The following is a 21,078-nucleotide window of genomic DNA, read 5'->3' on the forward strand; positions in this document are numbered from 1 at the left end:
CCCCTTGGGGAATTCATGTTCACTCTTCCTACTGTCATTGGAGATGTTTACCTGCTACGTTTTCTCATGCTGGGCTATGAGACTGGCACCTTTGTCTTTGCATACATTCTCATTTACAGCAGCACATACCACTTATATGAAACTTTCTACTAGTCTTGTACTGTTGTGTATTTCTTCTCATTTTTTTTATGTGGTCTTCATTTGTGGTGACCTTCCTGGTTCCCAATTATCATTTCTTGTACCTATTTTATGTAGCCAGCTACTTCAAAAAGAGGAGTGTTTATATTCAGCATATTTAAGGCACTGCAGCAATATATGTGGCAATAAAGACTAATACAACTAATGGAATGGATCTTTGGTTGAATTACAACTGCCCATTATCAATGTATTGGTGCTCAGTTTAGATTTGTACCAGTACATCACAGGATGGATATGGTTCTCCTCTCAAACTACCTACTTATGGAGCTGGCATTTACAGCCAGGTGACAACTGCAGTTTATAAACTCATAACCAACACCCTGGGTTTTTTACAGTCTTTAATTTCACTGCTGCTTTCCATGTAGCTTATTGCTGTACAGTTTCTGTATTTTGCTTTCATTGTTCTCTGCCTACTTTTTTTTCAGACTGAATCTCATTTTATTGCCTACTTATATCTCTAAATTCTGCAGGCCCCTTTTTATTATTTTGCCATCTATCCTGGGTTTTGCAACACCTTACAATTTAGTATGATCTGTAAATTTAATTAATGTCATGTTTGCCAAAGACCATAAGGAGCTAAGTCAATTACACAGCCAAAAAAGAAAAAATGAAACCTTTATTATGCTATAAATGCTCTGCTAAAAATCCTGCTCTATAAGGAAACATTATACATTTCTTGGCCTTCATAGTTGTAATTGCAAAGGGACCTAGAAGTTTTACCCACGTCACTGGTGTCATTTTAAAATTTAAAAAGTATTATTACCAAAGTAAATAACAAAGGAATGAAAAATGGCAACTTAATTCCTTTCTATGTAACTGAAATATGCTGGACAGGGTTAGACAAACATTCATAGTACACATTTTGCTATGACATCTAAATTAAAGCTACCACAGTGTTACTTAAGCAGAATTGCCTCAAATTGGTTCACACATTAAGGGCAAATGCAGGCAGCCAATTAATAATTGATTTTGTTTAGAATGTCTGCTTCTTTTTTTTTTTTCTTCATTTCCAACATGTGTTATGTATATAGTGCAATTGTGTGATGCCTCAGCCCAGTCTGACAACATTTGATCAAAGTCTATAATTCTCTGTCATTATTATCTCTTGGTTATTATGATGCTGGTTGGAATTAGAGCAGAGCAACCTCCATCATTCGACTAGGAACAACAGCAATTACTACTTTGGTCGCTGACTGAGGTTAGAACAGATAAATTGAGCTAGATAATTATTACAATTTCTCAAATTCATCATTAGCTATAACTGCATTTCTAATGCAGAAGGCCATATTATTGGGCCTGACCATGATACCTGCTCCTGACATGCTACAGAAGCATTACTAACCTCACTCCCTCTTTAATCAGGCCTCTGGTTCTTAAAGGGTTCCACCGGAGATACACTAATAGGTATTAACTTTTACAAAGTAATTCAAGATTTTGAAAACCCATTTTGAATGTTCAGCCTGAGCACCTGATTTTCAGGCAGGCCTGCTCTCCATTGGCAGAAAAGAGAGGGAAGGGAAGGGAAGGGAAGGGAAGGGAAGGGAAGGGGGAAAGTTTACACCTCCTTTAGTATTTAAAAAATGAATCCCACTTCAAGTGAAATAAAACGTGCAGAATGTCATTTGGTTAATGAAAATATGTGAACTAAGATGTGTAATTTAGCAAGTTATGAATGTGTCTTAGTCTCACTGACATCAATGTCTTGCCCATAAATTCAGAATGCAATTTCTCCATGGAAAAGTTAATTTTATATCCTTGTTTTAACCCATAATTAATTGCTTTTAGCTTTTAAGGATTGGTTTCCTTGGCCTATTTTGCTTGTAACTGTATTCCAAACACTGGTGTCTTATTGATGGAGAGATGCAAAGTCACGAGTGTGAGGGAAGACAAGTCAAGCGTTGGGAGATGAATAAGGTTAGGGCACTGGTGAGCTGTCTGGGGTGCCTGAGAACTTCATGTCAATGTCTCTCTGTCCTGCAAGTGCTGTTGGACAGGATGTAAAGAAAACCCCTTCCTTACCATCAAGGATGTCATGGGTCAAATAAAATTTAGTGGCTTGATCCAGTGGCTCAAACATAGGTATTCAGTGCCACAGAAAAAGCCCAAAGGTCTGCAGAAAATTCATATGGGCCCCACGGAGACTACACAAGATCCCCTTTCCCTTACAGATTCGTGCTCCTCTGTGGAGGCAGCCGGATGATCTAGGGAGGACACCCCAAGTCACCGCAAACAGCGTGTGATGGCTGTAGCTATTGCTCTCAACACTGCTCCAGACATAGTGGTGGCTGCAAAGTTTCAGAGCATTCAGGAACATTCATTTTACACTTTTGGTAAATGTTTTATCCTATTTTTCCTGAGAGAGATAGCTGACACAGACACAGAATTAGCAAAATGTCCTAATCAATACAAGCGCCTACTATCAGCTTAAAACCTGCTAGGTGTTAATTATGAGACTGCAAACACATCACTCAGGCAGCTCTTTGGCAGAAGTGCCTGTGCTCTGCTCAGCTCCCAGCCCACACGCTCTCCCTCGCTCCTTCCTCCCTCCCTCCCTCCCTCATCTCACCTCTCCGTTGGTAACAGCCGCTTTTGTGAAACACTCGTCGTTTCACAGTTTCAAGTTTCTGACTTGAAGTTTTGCCCTTCAAACTTTTAAATGACGGGATGGCTAATTTCTACTCTCACTCAGCTGTGGGTACTGTGTAGATGGTTCTTCTCACTCCAAAACTACTCGAGGAGATTTCTGCTGGATTTTGACTTGCATATTTTTATCAGCTTTTCATAGAAGGCAGTACAGATGATGGGGACCGGGGAAAGAGAGGTTGCCTAGGATCTGTGAGGGGGGAAAGCTTTTAGAAAACTATAGCACAGCCTCCAGGAAAGGAGTGATCTTGCTGGAAATATAAAGTGAAATGGTATAGATGAAAGAGAGGGGGAGAGACAGTGAAACCCATGGAAGATGGACATCGACTTTATCGTGCTCTGTCTTTCTGGAAGGCATTCAGATGCCGTGGTGATAGACATGATAATCAGGGTAGACCAGAGAAAACTGTAAACTAAAACCAGTCTTTTTGCAGGAACAATCAGCTCTGGAGGGTCCTGGAGGGCTCTGGTGTGTTCAGAGGCTGGAGGAGCACCCAGGGACAGGAGATGTCCAGAGGCCAGGTGAGACCTGCCAATGGGCATGCTTGGAGCACAAAATCAGTCGCTTATTTTTTCCCTTCATAGACAGGCACAATGCACATGAGAGACAGTAATAAAATTGGTGTGTTACAGCTTGGTCTGATGAAAATGCTGCAGTGGCAACTCAGACATCTCCACTTGGAGACTCTCTGGCTGTGGTCAGTGGTTGTGCTGAGCCCCTGCGATGCATGAGGGGGCTGCAGGCAAAGTTCAGCATAAGCCAAGTTAAATGTGTTTTCAGAAATAAGCATCTATGTCTAACGAGGGCAGAGCCACAGAAATGTTATGTGACTTGCCTAGGTCTTTCAGGTCTGACATGTGGAAGGAAGACGAGGTCCTGAAAGCCTCAGCCCTCCCTGTCACCCACTGAGAGAGCAAAAATGATTGAAAATGATTTACACACTGAAAGACCTGGCTTGTTTGGTTTTATGGATAACAATAATATTTTAGCTGTTCTAATTACAAGTAGTAATTAGGCAGCTGGACCACATCGGTGCTGGAGTACAAACACCTGCTTGTGTGCTTCCAGCTGTTCTCCACTGGAATTATTAACAAATATGTTCCATAGACATTTTACAGGCATTTCAAGATCATCACCATTTTCTTTCTCGTCCCTTCTGAAGAATACGCTCTGCTCTAGAGTTTACTCAGAGAGAGAAAGCGGGTGCCTGGGCAATGATAGCATTTAAGATTTCCCTGGCCTGCCTTTCTTTTGTGTAATCACTTTTCACACCTGAAGGGAACATAACATGAAAAGGAGACAGAGGCAGCAGGTAATGAAACAACAGTTTAATTCAAATGGGTGAAGGCGGTTTATTCATTTCTAAATGAGAGAGGATGCCAAAAGTCTGCTGCAAATCTGAATGTCAAAATTCCTCAGAGCTCTGTCTACATCCACAGCAGCAGCAGGCTTTCTGAGCGGCTTTCTGACACTTACAGAGCTATTCACAAATATTTCTAAGCAAAGGTTGCAGTCACCTATTATCCTGTTTATTCCAGAAGTACTCAGGGGCTGGCAGAAAGCAGAGCCCTGTTGTGCCAGACTTTGTACAGACAAAGCCACAGAGACAACCACTGCCTTGCTGGCTTCACTTGGTTATTGTTTTGCTGAAATGCAATTTAAAATGTGATACAATTCTTCTGGCTATTAACAAGAAGGAAAATACAGTTTCTTGATCTGTGTCAGTTTGTTAGATGGGTTTAGGGCAAGCAAATGCAAATGAAGCTACATATTTTTATGTATTTAGGATGAATGTTTAGTTAAAACCAATAACCAATGTGACACTCTCAAATCATTTGAGGTTTATTTGGAGAGCTGCAACTGGGAAGGTAATAGGGAAGAATGGTGATGTTCAAGCCTGTGCCTGAATGAATCCCCATTTGTTCTGCCCCAGGAAGAACTCCGGTACATCTCATGTGAAATCTCTGCAACTCATTTTTTCACTGAAATAAAAATATTTTTCTGTTCTTCTTTTTCACAGGGACCAGGAGCCCTAGTACCAACAATGAGGCTGAAGGTGAACAAGGTCAGTGTGGGTAGACCCCACCTCTTTGACATGCCTCCCAGAAATCTCCCAATGATGCACCTTTCAGAGATGGTCCTGTTTCCCCGAAAGCAACAACCCTACGTGCTAGCATGAATGACAGCATTTCTCACACTATTTTTAGACCAGGTCCTTTGGCATTGATGGCAAAGGAGACAGAAAAGAGGTACATGGGCAGACCTACCTTCCCGAGACTTACACTGCAAGCTTCCTTGCACTGACAGTCGCTTGGCACTGGGAGACTCAGTCTCAGACAGAATCTGCCATGGCCTCAACAAGCTCCTTTCTCAAAGGAAACCAGGAACCTGTGGCTGCCAAACTCTGCTGGCAGTGCAGGTCTGGTGGAAACCATCAGGAGCTCAGCTGAACTTCATCCTGACCTCAGATGTGAGCATCAAGAAGGAGGAATCTGAGTTTTGTTGTTTTATTAAGGCAGAAGTTGCAGGCACAAAGAGATGTTGTGAACACCAGGCTATTTTCCGTATTGCTTTTTACTCCACTGTTTTTATGTACTGTTTTTTCCTGCTGTCAGAAATTAAATTAATAGCAAGTTTCATAAGTGGGTGTAAAACTTGGGCTAGGGAAGTTGTCCAAAGGGTCTTTTTGTAATACAGTTTCAGGCACAACTGGATGAGGGAGGTGTCAATATCTCGCTGCCTGATTCTTATAATTCTTTAATTTGGGAGAGAAAGGAACCAAACCTCCACCCTCCAAACATCTTGTCACTTTCTAATGTAATTTTCTTGTCTGCTTTCTTTATACTCACCTTGCCCCATAATTTCTTCACGTTTGCCTTTCTATTCATGTGTTGAGGGGTGCCTGTCCCACACAGCGGGCGCAGAGCAGCTGGAGCTGCCAGCATCAGCCCTGGGGACATGGGTATAACAATGTCACCAGAAGTGAAAACTGGTTACTGAGTGTGAACTTTTCTCTTGGGAAAGGTGCCAAGCATCCCACCTGGAGCAATGTGGTGTGCCAGTGACTCATGCCAGGTCATTTTGGCACCTGAGATCTTACCTTGCTTTTAGCAGAAATGTGGGGACAGACTGGCAGTGCTACAGCAAACAGGGAGAAAACAGATCTCAAAACTCCCTGGCAGTTAATAGGTATCTAAACTTATTTGACAGAAGCACTCAAATGTCTGTCAAACTGTGAGAAGAGAGCACTGAAACAGTTTAATCATCTGGGGACACAAGTATCTACAGAGCCACGAGACAGTAACGGCCATCACTTCCAACTAGCTGAAGGCACATCCCTGTGGGAGCTCCTGGTCAAACAAATACAAGGCACTAATTCTGGTCCCAATGCCCTAGTGATGCAAATCCAAGGCACGCAGAGGAAGTAAGTTTCTTTTGGTCTGGTGGGCAGGGTACCAGGGTGAATGGCATGCCTGTGCTGGTTTGGCTGTGGATGTTCCTGGCAAGGAGAAACCATTCCTCTTCTCTGCTCCATAAGCAAGAATGAGGCTTAAGGTGACTGGGTATCAATACTGACCAGAACACTGCAAGAGAAGCAATTTTTAGGATGACAAAACACACTGCAAGTCATCACTTTTCCTTACTTCTTGAAGCACCTGCCAATGACACAGTATTGTGATACGGCTTCTTAAAATTTCTACCACGCAACTTCTGGCACAACAGTGACCCTGGCAGGTTTCTCAGACAGGAGGATTTTGTTCAATAACTTTCTGCTGTGTATCAGTTTGTCATGAAACGTTGAACATGTGTTGTTTAATGTCAGACAGAAGCACAGCTTGGATACTGCTTATGCTCCTTCACCATTTCCCTTCTCATCAAAGCCTGCTCATTTCCTGAGCAAGTGTTCATTTCGCCCATGCACTTGCAGTAAGCACTGAGCAAAATCTACCCATTCTAACAAAACCTCTTGGGAAAAACCAGCACAATTATAATTTTATGACTAATGAATTTAAAATGACCCCAGGAGAAGTTGCTGGCAACGTCAAAAGGAAAACTGGAATGCATGATGACTTTCTGTTTACCTGCCTCTGCAAAGCATGTTGGGATATATCCTCTAGCAGAGGTATCATCTCCTTTGGGAGACAATGAAGGAGAGGTTCTAAACATTCACTTCAGATTTAATAGAGATGGAAGCTTTTTCCAAGTAGTGGATCTCATATATATATATATATAAAGTATTTGTTTGCAGCCACCAGAAGCAATAATTTCTGCACTTGTGGGATTTCTGTATGTTTGTGGGTTTTTTTCTCTAGAATAAGAGAAAGTAAAAATGTTTTGACTTCATGAGATCCAGGAATACAAGCATCTTTGACACTGGTGGAAGAGGAATTCTAAATACAGTAAGTCTATGGGGCCAGATGGGATCCACCCAAGGGTACTGAGGGAGCTGGCTGAAGTGCTCACTGAGCCACTGTCCACCATTTATCAGTAGTCCTAGCAAACCAGGGAGGTCCCAGTTGACTGGTAGACAGCAAATGTGATTCCCATCCACAAGAAGGGCTGGAAGGAGGGTCTGTGAAACTATAAGCCTATCAGTCTGACCTTGGTGTCAGGGAAGTTTATGGAACAGATCATCTAGAGTACCATCAAGTGGCACATAGAGGACAACCAGGTTGTCCTCTAGCCAGCAAGGGCTCATGAAAGGCAGGTCCTGCTTTACTAATATGATCTCCTTCTATGACAAAGTGACCCGCTTAGTGGACGAGGGAAGGGCTGGGGATGTTGTCTGCCTAGACTTTAGTAAAGTTTTAACACCATTTTCCACAGCATTCTCCTGGAGAAACCGCCTGCTCATGGCTGGACAGGCATACTCTCCACTGGGTAAAAAACTGGCTGGATGGCTGGGCTCAAAGAGTGGTGGTGAATGAAGTTAAATCCAGTTGGTGGCCAGTCACAAGTGGTGTTACCCAGGGCTCAGTATTGCGGCCGGTTCTCTTTAATATCTTTATCAATGGTCGGACAAGAGGATTGAGTGCTCCCTCGGTGAGTCTGGAGATGACACCAATTTGGTGGGAGTGTTGACCTGCCTGAGGGTAGGATGGCTTTACAGAGGGATCTGGATAAGCTGTATTGATGGGCCGAGGCCATTGATATGATGTTCAAAAAGGCCAAGTGCTGGGTCCTGCACATAGGTCACAAAAATCCCATGCACTGCTACAGGCTTGGGGAAGAGTGGCTGGAGAGCTGCCCATCAGAAAAGGACCTGGGGGTGTTAGTTGACAACCAGCTGAATAAGAGCTATCAGTGTGCCCAGGTGATGTGGCCAAGAAGGCCAACAACATCCAGGCCTGTATCAGGAACACCATGGCCAGCAGGACTCGGGAAGTGATTGTCCCTCTGTACTCAGCACTGGTGAGGCCCCACCTTGAGGACTGTGTTCAGTTTTGGGCATTGAGATTCTGGAGTGTGTCCAGAGAAGGGCAATGAAACTGGTGAAGGGTCTAGAGCACAAGTCTTATGAGGAGCAGCTGAGGGAACTGGGATTGTTTAGTCTGGAGAAAAGGAGGCTGAGGGGGGACCATATCATTCTCTACAGCGACATGAAAGAAGGTTGTTGGGTGGGTGTTGGTCTCTTCTCCCAGGTAACAGGCAATAGGACAAGAAGAAACAGCCTCAAGTTGCATCAAGGGAGGTTCAGACTGGATATTATGAAAAAATTCTTCAACTAAAGGGCTGTCAAGCATTGGAACAGGCTGCCCAGGGAAGAGGTTGACTCATCAACCCTGGAAGTATTTAAAAGATGCGTAGATGTGGCACTTAGGGACATGGTTTAGTGGTGGATTTGGCAGTGCTAGCTTAATGGTTGGACTAGATGATATCTGAGGGTTTTTTCCAACCTAAACGTTATTATGGTTCTGTGGTCTTATAAATAAAACCATCTCAGAAACAGAGAGGGATAGTCATGACAAGGGAATATTTTTGGTTTCTAATAACAAATGGCAGCTGGATTAAGACATCAGGTCACTCATGCCCGGAGCACTTACTCTAGTCTTTCATTTCCTAAAGTTCAAGTGGCAGCAGGGGCCTCTGAGTTATTTTGATGTCTTTGGTATTAATCCTTGTGGCATGCAGTAAATATTCTTTCTGTAAATGCAGTTCATATTAGTTGCCCACCGAAAATATTCAAACCTTGGTTCTTATAGTCTGAAAAGTGCATTTGAGATGTCTGGGAGTCAAATTATCTTCCAAAAACCTCTATGCTTAAATTGCTTACTACGGTAACACACACTGTTTCCTGTCCAACAACTTTTGCAAATTGTTTTCTTGTACTAAAAAACCAAAACCACAGAATTGCTGATTATTCTAAATCTGAAAGACATAGTGAAAACACGTTCTGCAGAATGACAAGTAGGCAGTAGAGCTTTATTTATAGTTGTGAAATAAACATCAGTTAATCATCACCAGGAGCACCAATTTCTAACCTCTGTTTAGGTGAGATTTCAGATGCCTAACTTATTATCAGCTTTCAGCAATGCCTGCTCATCAGCAGCAGTCACATTAGACAAAATACAATGCATACGATATAGCAGTAATTAAATCATACTCCAGGGAAGAGATAACAGTGAATTACAAGATATCTTGAGAAGTGATAATAATTACTCCATAGGGGTTCTATTCTGTCAGGGTTTAAAGACTTTTAAGACTTCACAGAAAAGACAATTTGAAAAAAAACTGCTAAAGATGAAAGTAAACAAAAACTAAATGGTGTTAATCTTATCTGTCACACGCATCTCTGGCACTATTTCAGCTCTTTTGCTTTTACTTTAGCCCCAAAGTGCTCTACCTTGCCTTTGGAAACCACTGTGTTATTCACCAGAATTGAAGCAGACAAATGAGTCTATTTAATTGATTGTGGCTTGATAGCTCCTGCGTAGATGAGAAGCTTGGCCAAAGCCAAGAACACTCAGACACAGGGAGAAGCTCCACGAGGGAATGGAGTGATGAGACAAATATCTAGAAAGGGGATCTAAAACATAGAGAGCAATAGAGAGCTAGGAAAATCCAGAGTCTGGGAGATAGAAGCAGAGGTCAAGCCTGACATTTCCTGATAAAATTTAAGTTATTCTCATCAGGAAAAAGGATGAGATTTGCCTTGAGTCCCAGCTCTGTGGAATAGCACCGGACCTCTATGAGGTGCTCCTGCATTCAGCAGGTCAGTAGGAATTACGGGTCTCATCCTGCTCCGTTAGTGTCAATGGTTTGGGGGTCTCATTTCCCCCTGGTTTCCTTCAAAGCAGCACTAAATGCTTCAGGAATTAGTGTAATAGGAATATTAGATAAGACATTCCTACTCATGTCATTTATGCAATGTTCTAATATACAGCAACTGCACTAGATTCATATTAGTATTGAATAGTTCATATAAAGTGTGCAATGAATGTGAAGGAAAAAATACATGTGTCTTTTGTCAGTGTTTATTGGAATGAATTTGAGAAGCTCAGACCTTACCATGCCTCATTTGATCTTTTTCATAAAGCCTTTTTCCAGTAAAGAAATCAGACTTGACTGTTTCAAAGACTCAGAGCCCTGAACATATTTGCCACCTTTTTGTTCTCTGGTACAATGGACAATTTGTGACAATTATTGCACAACTCTTGGACAAGCACTTTGTGACCCTGGTGATTCACTACCACTAAATCTGTCAGTTTAGTCTAAAATCACCTCAATTAGCATTTCAATGTGAGATGATTCCCCTTCCATGGTAAAGTCTGATGCAAATAATCCATTTTGCTCTTCTGCTGTGTCATCACTTGTCCTGAAGTACAGTCCTTTTACACTTCGATTATCCATCAGGACCTTTGGTTGGTCAAAGGTAAATGATAAAAGCAAGTTAGCACAGGGAGTCCCAAGAAACTGTAAGGTGTGCTGCTACAATTGTTTGCTTTCCAGCTTTATGAAGTAATTTGTTACTGTGGGACTCTTTGCGCATAATTTAAGTGCCTTCTCAGCCTATAAACACCTGTTAACTCAAAACTATACCATTTCCTTATGAAGAATTAACTCACCTAACACTCTTTTATAATAAATTCAAATGAGATAAACTTACAATGAAAGAAAATATAATAGAGTCCAAGCAGGGCTGAATATTGGATATTAAAGTTATAAAAAAATCCGTTCTGCAGGATTTTTTTAAGAATATGAAAGAAATACAGCACACTTTCTTCTGAGGCTGTCCTCGGGAGATGACTGTTTTATAAATCATACTCCTCTGGTGATACAGCAGTATGTCATGTTGCCAGGGGCCAGGCTGGATCTGGCTTGTTTAAATATGGCATGATAATAAGTAAACCCTAAAACGAGCACACTGCTATATAGGTATAACTCTGTACAGCTCAACAGCACCAATAATATTTGTGAGATAGCACCAACTATGCCATAACGCCATGACACTTGCCAAGTAATGGATATCAAACAAGCCTTGGTAGATGAGAAACAGCTATGGGGCAAAGTGGAGAACAGGACCCACCACAACCGAGGTGTCAGCCAAATGTTTCTTACGTCCACTGTGAGCATTTTGATGCTGACTGCAGATCTGTGCCCACTAGTGGTGCCAGCACTTAAGCTTCTGCTTAACTCTACAGCTGCACCAGGGAGTCTTCTGGTAACTCTGATGAGAGACACACACATCTGACGATGTCAGAAATACAGAGCCATGTACATGCTGATGTCAGGCTCTGTTGACTCTCCGGGCATGTACTTCTCTCAAAAGGTCCTCCATTGCCATCTAAAAAAGATTTATTTTAAAAGTTAGCAGTGCTGTTCTCTAGGCTCATGCACAATTCCAAACTGCTGTAGCCGTGTTTTATGCCAGGCCATCAAAACGCATTTGCACCTGACAGAGATGGTTAGTGGCTGACCCACACAGAAAATAATGAAGTATTTAAAACTTTGAGGAGATGAACAAGTCTTTTTACTCCTTAAACCCACACTAGAGAAGAAGCAGGAAAGAATGGGGGTATCAAATGCTGGATGGTTCGTACTCAAGTATGCACAGATGCTGTGGTTCGTTTCTCATCCTTCATGAGCCTGCTCGTTTAATGACTCTGTTTAGAAGCACAAGTATCAATGCAGAGAGAAATCCTTTGCATGAATATTTTTTTCACTCAGGAAACATCAAAAGAAAACCTGATCAAAGCAGCACAGATAAATGTCTGTAATATTACCTTGACTGATCTCCTTCTGAATCACCAACATACACATTACGTGCTATCTGAGCGCACCCTTGTGCCTTGAGAAGATCTAATATATATTAGTACATACCTTCAGATTGTCAAATCTGATTTTTCCCTAGTCTTTTTTCATTAAATACATACTTTCCCCCGAATAATACTGGGGTTACATTCACTCTTCTGGGAAGATCCCTGGATCAGCAGAGCTGGGGACTGAAAGGAGCTCTAACTGCATGTTCTCAGCAGATCACGCCTGCCCCAGCCTGCACACCCTACTGGAATGCATTCATCATTCGATCATTTAACAAACTCTTAACTGGGCTTGCTACTCCAGATCTTTATATTTTGAGGGGGTTTATGGATGACACATGCATTAACGCATTTTTCTCTTTTTGGGTATGAGGCACCTATGTGGGATGGATGATAATCTTCACTTGCGAATGAAGTCTCCATCGTCTATTACCAGGGACTCCTTTCCTTATTTTCAAAATTTTTAATTTCTAAATGTCAGTCCAGCTCAATTCTTACTACCACTTCTGGACATCCGACTTGTCTATAAACAATGGTCCATCATTCAGTCCTAGCAGCCAGATGTCTATATTTACAGCTCTTCTTTTTTTTCCATTTTGTATTAACTTTGGTAGCACCTATGGTTTGAAGCTGTGGTGGCCATCCAGCATGGCTCTGTTGCCCCAGCTGGCGGGGCAGGTGTAGGGATGCTGGTATCTCAGTGAGGAGCACAAGCTGCCCTATTTTTTCATCTTTCTGCAATGCTCTAACAGATAAACTCGGGCTGCCAATGGGAACCTCTGTGCAATATTGAGGAGTGGAAACATCCCAAGTCCAGGCACAAGCAGCACACCTGCTTTCACCCTAGCAGTGGGCAGCCAGCTGGAGATTGCTGGGATGCACTTAGGAAATTTAAAACACACGGGGAACTTCAGGTTCCTCCTTCATTAGCAGGGTCAGCCCTGGGTTTCCACACCCTCCTCCAGAGTGCATGTAAATGGTATCTTTTCCCCCTCCTCCCTGCGGAGAGGTACCAACGTCTGTCTCTTCAAATCACTGCATCTCCCCATTACTGGCCGAGTTGTTTCAGCAAGTGTTGCCACCAGCGCTGCTCTGAGCTCGGGCAGCCCTCCTGGGAGGTGCTTCCCCAGCACACCCAGGGCTCTGCTGGCCCCCTCAAGTCCACCTTCCTTTGCAAAGGGGTTAGAAATGCCAGGCGAGCATTTGCTCTGCCTGCAACCCTAGCTTTATCCTCCACATTTCTGCTTGTACCCATCTCCCTTCATCAAAAAGCAAAATAAGCACCACTGGAAAGGCTCTTGAGTCCAGGTGGCCATATTGGCTGGCTCTGGGATGCACAGGTTGTCAGTCAAAGGCTAACAATGCTTGTTGGCCAAAACACCTGCTATTTAGCCCATTTCTGGGGCCACCTTCTCACAGGGCTGCAGCCCAGCCCAGTGTGGTGCCAGGCTCTGCCTTCACTTGTTTGTCTGTGTGGGGGGCAGGGACTGCACCTTTCTGGCAGGTCAGTGACAGGCAGGGCTTTGCCTCCTGCCCCCATCCCCAGGGAGAGCTCTGCCTGCTGGGGACTGCAGAGATTTTGAGCCTGGTCCTCAGCTGAGCATCTCTCTGTGTGGTGCCCAGGGGTGCACTGGGCTCTTCTTGTCAACAGCAGCCTTGTTTTAATTAGAAGATGAACATTAGTCAAAAAAAAAAAAAGCAAAACCTGAACACCCTAACTAACTCCAAAATGTCACCGTTTACCCTAGGTTTAAATTTCATGTTTTAATCTTCTCCCACACAAGATAATTTCAGCCAGGTAGAAGCTGTGTCTTTTTATTTCTGTTGCAAATTGTTGGAAGGCTTTCAGGAGCTGGGAAATGATGGCAGTCAGGGTCAGCCCCAGTGCAGGCAGGCAGAGGGGCAGGCAGCGTTTTGCTGCGGTACCTGCGCTAACGAAGGAGCACAACCCCATGGACGGGCCAGGACAAACCTGTGCCCAAGGCTGCTCAGATTGTGGCCAGCGTGGGGAATCTTTATATGGCCATTCTGCAGTGGAGTTTTCCCAGCCATAAAATGAGGATAAATGACATTTTTGCGAGTGTCTGGCTACACATGCATAAACAGCACCCAGCATTCTTGGCCCTCCCCTGCACTCGATTAACACATATTTTAATGGCTGCATTAGCACTTGTTCCACTGCCTCACTCCCACTCCGCAACGCCTTCGTGGACCGGCTTCCCAGGATAACATTTCTCAAAATCACCTTTCCAAAAGAAAAATCCCTGCTTTTGAGGAGGCGCAGATGGGTTTATAGGTTGCTGTGGTCACTACCATCCCCACGTCCCCCCAGTTCCCCATGTCACCAACAGCTTGTTCAAATCGGGCGATACTGACTGAGCCCGTTTCTTCAAAAGGCTACGCTCCCAACAAGGGCTATTTATCAAGCCTACAAGATTCAAAACTGCAAGACCCTGAATTTCATAGTCATTTGCAGCGTCAGAAGCTGCTAATGGCCCATAAAATTTAGCAACTTCTCCATAAGCTGCTGGTTAATGAAAAATCGGTTAAATTGTTCACAGATCAGCTGGCACGGTGCCCTCTGATTCACGGGATGCTTTCCCTGGCAAAGGTTACATTAACCATGCTGGGGAAGCAGGGAGAGGAGTCAGGGAAGTTTGGCGGAGGCTGCAACGTTTCCTGGGTGAGATGGGCACAGAGAACCCTTGTGCCAGCAGTAAGGGGACAGAAGACCGCTGCAGTGATGGGATGGGAGCAGAGGACCCCTGCAGTGGTGGGATGGGGGCAGAGGACCCCCACACCAGCTGGATGGGAGCAGAGGACCCCTGCAGCGGTGGGATGGGGGCAGAGGACCCCCACAGTGGTGGGATGGGAGCAGAGGACCCAAGCAGTGGTGGGATGGGGGCAGAGGACCCCTGCAGTGGTGAGATGGGTGCAGAGAACCCCCGCACGAGCTGGATGGGTGCAGAGGACCCCCACACTGGTGGGATGGGAGCAGAGGACCCAAGCAGTGGTGGGATGGGGGCAGAGAACCCCCACAACAGCTGGATGGGGGCAGAGGACCACCACACTGGAGGGATGGGAGCAGAGGACCCAAGCAGTGGGGGGGTGGGGGCAGAGAACCCCCGCACGAGCTGGATGGGGGCAGAGGACCGCCACACTAGCGGGATGGGGGCAGAGAACCCCCGCACGAGCTGGATGGGGGCAGAGGACCGCCACACTAGCGGGATGGGGGCAGAGAACCCCCGCACGAGCTGGATGGGGGCAGAGGACCGCCACACTAGCGGGATGGGGGCAGAGAACCCCCGCACGAGCTGGATGGGGGCAGAGGACCGCCACACTAGCGGGATGGGGGCAGAGGACCGCCACACTGGAGGGATGGGAGCAGAGGACCCAAGCAGTGGTGGGGTGGGTGCAGAGAACCCCCGCACCAGCTGAATAGGGGCAGAGGACCCCCACACTGGTGGGATGGGAGCAGAGGGCCCCTGCAGTGGTGGGATAGGGGCAGAGGAACCTCAGACCAGCTGGATGGGGGTAGAGGACCCCCACACTGAAGGGATGAGAGCAGAGGACCCCCACCCTGGTGGGATGGGGGCAGAGGACCCCCACACTGGAGGGATGGGAGCAGGCAACCCCTGCAGTGGTGGGATAGGGGCAGAGGAACCTCAGACCAGCTGGATGGGGGTAGAGGACCCCCACACTGAAGGGATGAGAGCAGAGGACCCCCACCCTGGTGGGATGGGGGCAGAGGACCCCCACACTGGAGGGATGGGAGCAGGCAACCCCTGCAGTGGTGGGATGGGGGCAGAGGACCCCTGCACCAGCTGGATGGGGGCAGAGGACCGCCACACCAGCTGGATGGGGGCAGAGGACCGCCACACCAGCTGCAGGGGACCCTCTCAGCCACAGCACCGAGCTCTCTCTGGCACTGCCCCCGTACAGGTGCCCAAGCTGCTGCTGCTGCTGCTGGGATTAAAGCCAGGCTGCCTGATAGCAGAGGAGTTCAATTTAGTGAGGCAGTTGGGTTTGCTGAGACGGATGCTCACTCAGTGAATCCCTACTCTGATTTTTAATTGAAACAATAAGGCAGAGCCGACTTTCCCCTCCCCGGGAAAGCTGCGCGCTGAGCGATGGGGAGTCCCTGCTTGCACACTGCTGCAGCTCTCTGGGTGATGGAAGCTGAGACAAAAGGATGCCGCAGCACTTAGCCGGCCTCCCGCAGAGCCTGCATTTGCCTTTTACTGCCCCTGCTGCTGCCACTGTTGCCTCTCGAAGCAACGGCTGCTGTAACTTGTGACAGCTTTTACACAAAACACACACTGCCCCGCGCTGGGAGGCAAAAGTGTGCCCATCCCACCTGCAGTACAAAGCCAGGATTTGGCATCCGCACTGAGGAAACGGTCTGATGTCAGCACAAATTAACGCTGCTCGCCACACTGACATTGTGAGGCCTCAACTGTCAATGCTGGCATTTATGATGCTGTGTATTTTAACTAATTAGGCACTCACAGCCCAGCTGGTGTGACCCATCTATCTTACAAACGCTGGATGTTTTTGCAATGGCATATGCTGCAATAATGAGAATCGATGTTGCTAATGACTTTGCGCAGCCCATTTTTCAGTCACCTTTGCAAATCCACATTATGCTGGGAATGCACACTGGCTTTGAAATGCCAAAGGTGCATTTCTTCAGGAGGAACTCCACATTTGCCTTGCTCTGGCGTGGCTGAAGCACTGTGGCAGAGGAGCTGCTCCCACCAAAGAGGCTTTGCAACTCTGAGAAAGCAATTTCTATTGCAGGCACGAGAACAGATACAATTTCCAGAGCCAAAGCCCTTAAATTTGTTTCACTGAATTTCCTCAGAGTCAGTCTTTCTTTTCCTTGGGCAAGTTAAAGCTGTCCTCCTTCCCTGGTGGGGGAGCAGACGTGGGACCAGCCCGTCGGGCGGTGAGGATGCTGGCCACCGTTCAGCAGCAGGGACTTCGAAAAGCAGCAGCTGCCTGTAGCAGTCAAGAAAAGAGAATTCCTTCCTTTGCCTTCAAAAGCGCCAACCCCTCCTCAAGAGATTTACCAGATGTTCTGATTAAGGCAGTTCAATTGCAGTGTTTAAAAGCCTCTTCCACCTGCTCTCCGCAAGCTCCTCTCTGTGGGCAAGAGTAGCTCTAATTAAAAATTCCCTCCTGCTGTGAGGACTCCTCCCTCACCTTTCCAGAAATCAGCATTGTACAGACAACCCCTGGGGACTGCTCTGTAGAGAATGACTCCTTTTTTACTCCCCTGCAGGGGAAATAAAAATTTAGGGGACTTAAAACTGGGCAGCATGGGACAGAAAAGCACTATCCCGAAGCTCACCCACCAGGACTGACCACTGTTCAGAAGCCACCCTGCCCAACCTTGGGTAGAACCTGCCCTAAGTCCTTTCAGCAGCCACCATCCCCTGGAAATGCTCTCAGCTTTTAGGGAGAAGGCTGAAGCCCCTTAACCCTTCACCATCCAATTTGCAGCTGAACTCGTCAGTGCTGAGACTGCTTCATGGCAGTCTCCAACCCGCAGCAAAGCACCACACTCAGGTGGTGGCTTTTCACAGACCAGGGTCTCACTCAAGCTGTCCCTTTTTGGGGCTGACTCTGGAGGGACAGGCTGGACTGTGGAGGGCACTGAAATGTAGATTGAGAACAAAGGAGGTAAAAAACCCAGGTGCAAAATTTGCTGGTACAAAACTCAGACTGCTTTTGATGTTGTTAGGGCTTCTCTGCTCTGGCACTGTCAGGAAGAAAAGCTATAGCCCTTCCCTCCCGAGGAGCCCCACGGCTCTGATGTATAACAAACAGATACAGAAGCTTCTACCTTTCTTGCTGAAAGAAATGGGTAATTACCCTGAGTCAGACCGTGCAGGGCACCCACTCTGTAAACCCATCCATGCCCATCAGTCCCTTTTCTCACATATTCCAGGAGAAATCAGACCCAAGATTTGCTCAAGAGAAATTTGCTCTAGAGGTGCTTGGAGACCCTGGCTCTTGGTGTCTGAGGGTCCGCAGAGGGGGGTCCGGCAGGATCAGTAAAAGCCATCCCTGGCCTCGAGCCCCACCACTGCCACAAGCCATGGTTGGGCAGCCCCTCGCCTCCAGGCACATTTGCTGATGTCTCATCCTTAGCTGAGCCCCCATTTTTATTCCTCTTGGTGGGCAGACTTCCCTGAGCTGCCCGCCAGCTGCTGGTGCAGCCTCAACCCTCCATGAAAAGGCCAAGACAGAAAATCTTCTTAAGCGAGTCCTGTGCTGATAAGTGCTACTCAGATGATGGGATTAATATTTTCCCTATTTTGGAGCCACTCAAGCGTGCAGGTGAATATATGCCCATTTAGCATGTTTTTGAGCGGTAAATATGCTTTTCCCCTTCAAAAGGGTTCTCTGCTTTTTAACCCTGGGAGGATCACTAGGTGCAAGCCCGGGTTTTTCTCTCACAGGACTCTGTGGAGCCAATCCCCATAGTAACGGAGCATCCACCCGTGAATCCAAAACTGCAGCAGGTCCCAGCACTGCAGCGTTCAGCCCAGGCACACATTCAGCATCAGGGTATACGTGTGCATAAGTATATATAAAATTAATCTGTGCTTGCTCAGCAAATGCAGCATGTGCACAAGACAGATAAATGCTGGTAGAAACGCAACCCCCTTCATGTGCAGAGCTCACCCGCACACCGTGGCCAGGAAGGGTAAAAGAGGCTAAGGAACTGGGCACCACTCCACCAAATGTGCCTCTCCCAGCCCTAAAACCATCAGAGGATGATTTTGCAAGTTGTGTTGTTGAAACGCTTTCTATTTGCATATTTTCATCGAAGAACACAGCCTTTTAAAATGGGGCTGGCTGCAGCCTTGCCGTTAATTTGCATGGAAGGGCTACAAAAGCGTGCGGCGAGCACCACTTACTGGCAAAGCTACAGACACCGGCGTTTCACAATTTTCCTTGGCAAGCTGCTCGCACACGAACTCTGAATGCAAATCTTAGCGTTTGAATAAAATAAACAAATAATGTAGGACATCATTTCTCCCCTTCCCCGACAAAAAAAAGATTACAAAAAAAAAAAAAAGGAAAAAACTGAAATTTCCCTCTAAACCAGTCTCCAAATAGCTTCCAGTAACAACAGCCCTAGCAATAAAGAGCTATTAACTTTGGCTGAATGCGTTATATCCCTGTGTGCTGGTAACACTTCTCCTCTCAGTCCTACCTCCACAGCAATGGATGCAAAACAATGGCCAGTCTGGGAGCAAGGGAGAGGGCTCTGCGTCTTTTCTCTCAATATATCAAAGGAGTGGTGTGTGTCACCCAGGTCACTGTATATTTACAAAGTGTATGTGAGTGTGTGTGTTCATCTGCCAGGACCATGGATGGGCAGCAGTGTCCATCAGTTTTCAAACCCCAAGAAGAATGAACCCCATTTTTTAAAATCCTAAGAAAATCAACTCAATTTGGAGACATTCCCTAAATATTTGTCATGGTTGATGAGCTGATGAGTAGCCTCATGGTCCCGCTTGTGGGGCAGTTGCCTTCAAAGTTATTCAAGTTCCTTTAATAATAGCCATTGGTTTCTGCTTCTTAACAGAGGGCCTGTACAGCCACCCTCTCAGCTGCCTCCTCCTTCAGTAGCTGTGATTTATTTGGGAAACAAAACATCAGTTCAGAGGCACTGTGGTGACTTCAACGTAAAGGTTCCCCTGCTGCACTTGGCTGCATCTCTGACTATGCTTTACAAACACATCCTCTCCTTCCCCATGCTGTCTATCTTAGACTCATTTGTTTAAATCAAAAAACCCACAGGGTAATAGAAAGGAAAAAGGTTTAAGCTTCTTGAAAGCTTCTGCTTAGGGCAGAACTTACCCCGGTTGTGTCAGCTTTTAGGCAGCAGCTGTACATACCATTTTAACCCAAAATCCGTGAAGGTGGTCTGCAGCTGCCTGGGGAGCAGGCTGCCTGGACCCTTGAGCCCAGTTCGTGCCAACCATGCAGGTCAGTAGTCATAGTGCAAGTGTCATTTGTTTCGTTCTCTAACTGGAGAGGGTTTTTAGGTGCCTGATCTCCAACGAATATGAAAAAGTCACATTTTAGAGCTTTGTTGATGAGAAGGATCATCTTGAAAAAGAAGATTCATTAATTAGTTACACTGGCAGTCTCTTTAATTAGGCGTTGCTGAGTACCTTCAGTCTTTGTGATCTTTAGCGTTCTTAGCTTGTTGTACTTTATTTACATATTTTTTGGACATGTACGTAATTCCTAATTAACACTGTAGAGTCTACTCCAGCTATTTCAAGATGTCACGTACTGTACATCTTCAGACGTGTTTACCGGATGTCTGCTGAATTTAAATTACCCCTTTAATCAGACCAGAAAACCTGCATCCTTTTTTTGGGGTACAAGAACACCCACCGGAGACATCCAGGGGAAGGTAATCCAGTCTCCAGGAGCTTTCAGTATGGGAGCAAATGAAAGACGCTTACAAAATGAAACCCTTCAAAAGACATTTCTGTCAGGAATTTTAAAAAGAGAATTTGCCTGCAGGGAAATCCCTCTGACAGCAAGCTGTCAAAGGCACATCCCCACCAGGGTGGTCTGCAGGAAAAAGCTGAACAGCACGGATCGTGTTGGGATTTCAGGAGACTAGGGGAAGCAAGATGTTTCTTAAAGGAAGTGGAAGCTTTGGAACATAATGGAAGAGCAGAAATTCGTCTGTCACATGTGAGCCACAACCTTTGAATGGTAAATCTGAGCAAGAAGGACCCTCAGGAAATAAGGGCCACTCCTCTAGTTTTGTGGCATTCCCTTCTGTTGAACTCAGCAGTCCTTTAAAGAAAGGATCTTCTTCAAGCTATGTCTCTCCTCTGCACCAGTTTGGCCAAATGCATTTTTGTTAATACCTCCACCCTGATATCCAGTTTCCATCGACTCAGTTTCTATTTTTAGAGGCAGCAGAGAGGATAT

This window comes from Calidris pugnax, unplaced genomic scaffold (assembly GCF_001431845.1).
Source record: "Calidris pugnax isolate Ruff unplaced genomic scaffold, ASM143184v1 scaffold44, whole genome shotgun sequence".
Classification (NCBI taxonomy): Eukaryota; Metazoa; Chordata; class Aves; order Charadriiformes; family Scolopacidae; genus Calidris; species Calidris pugnax.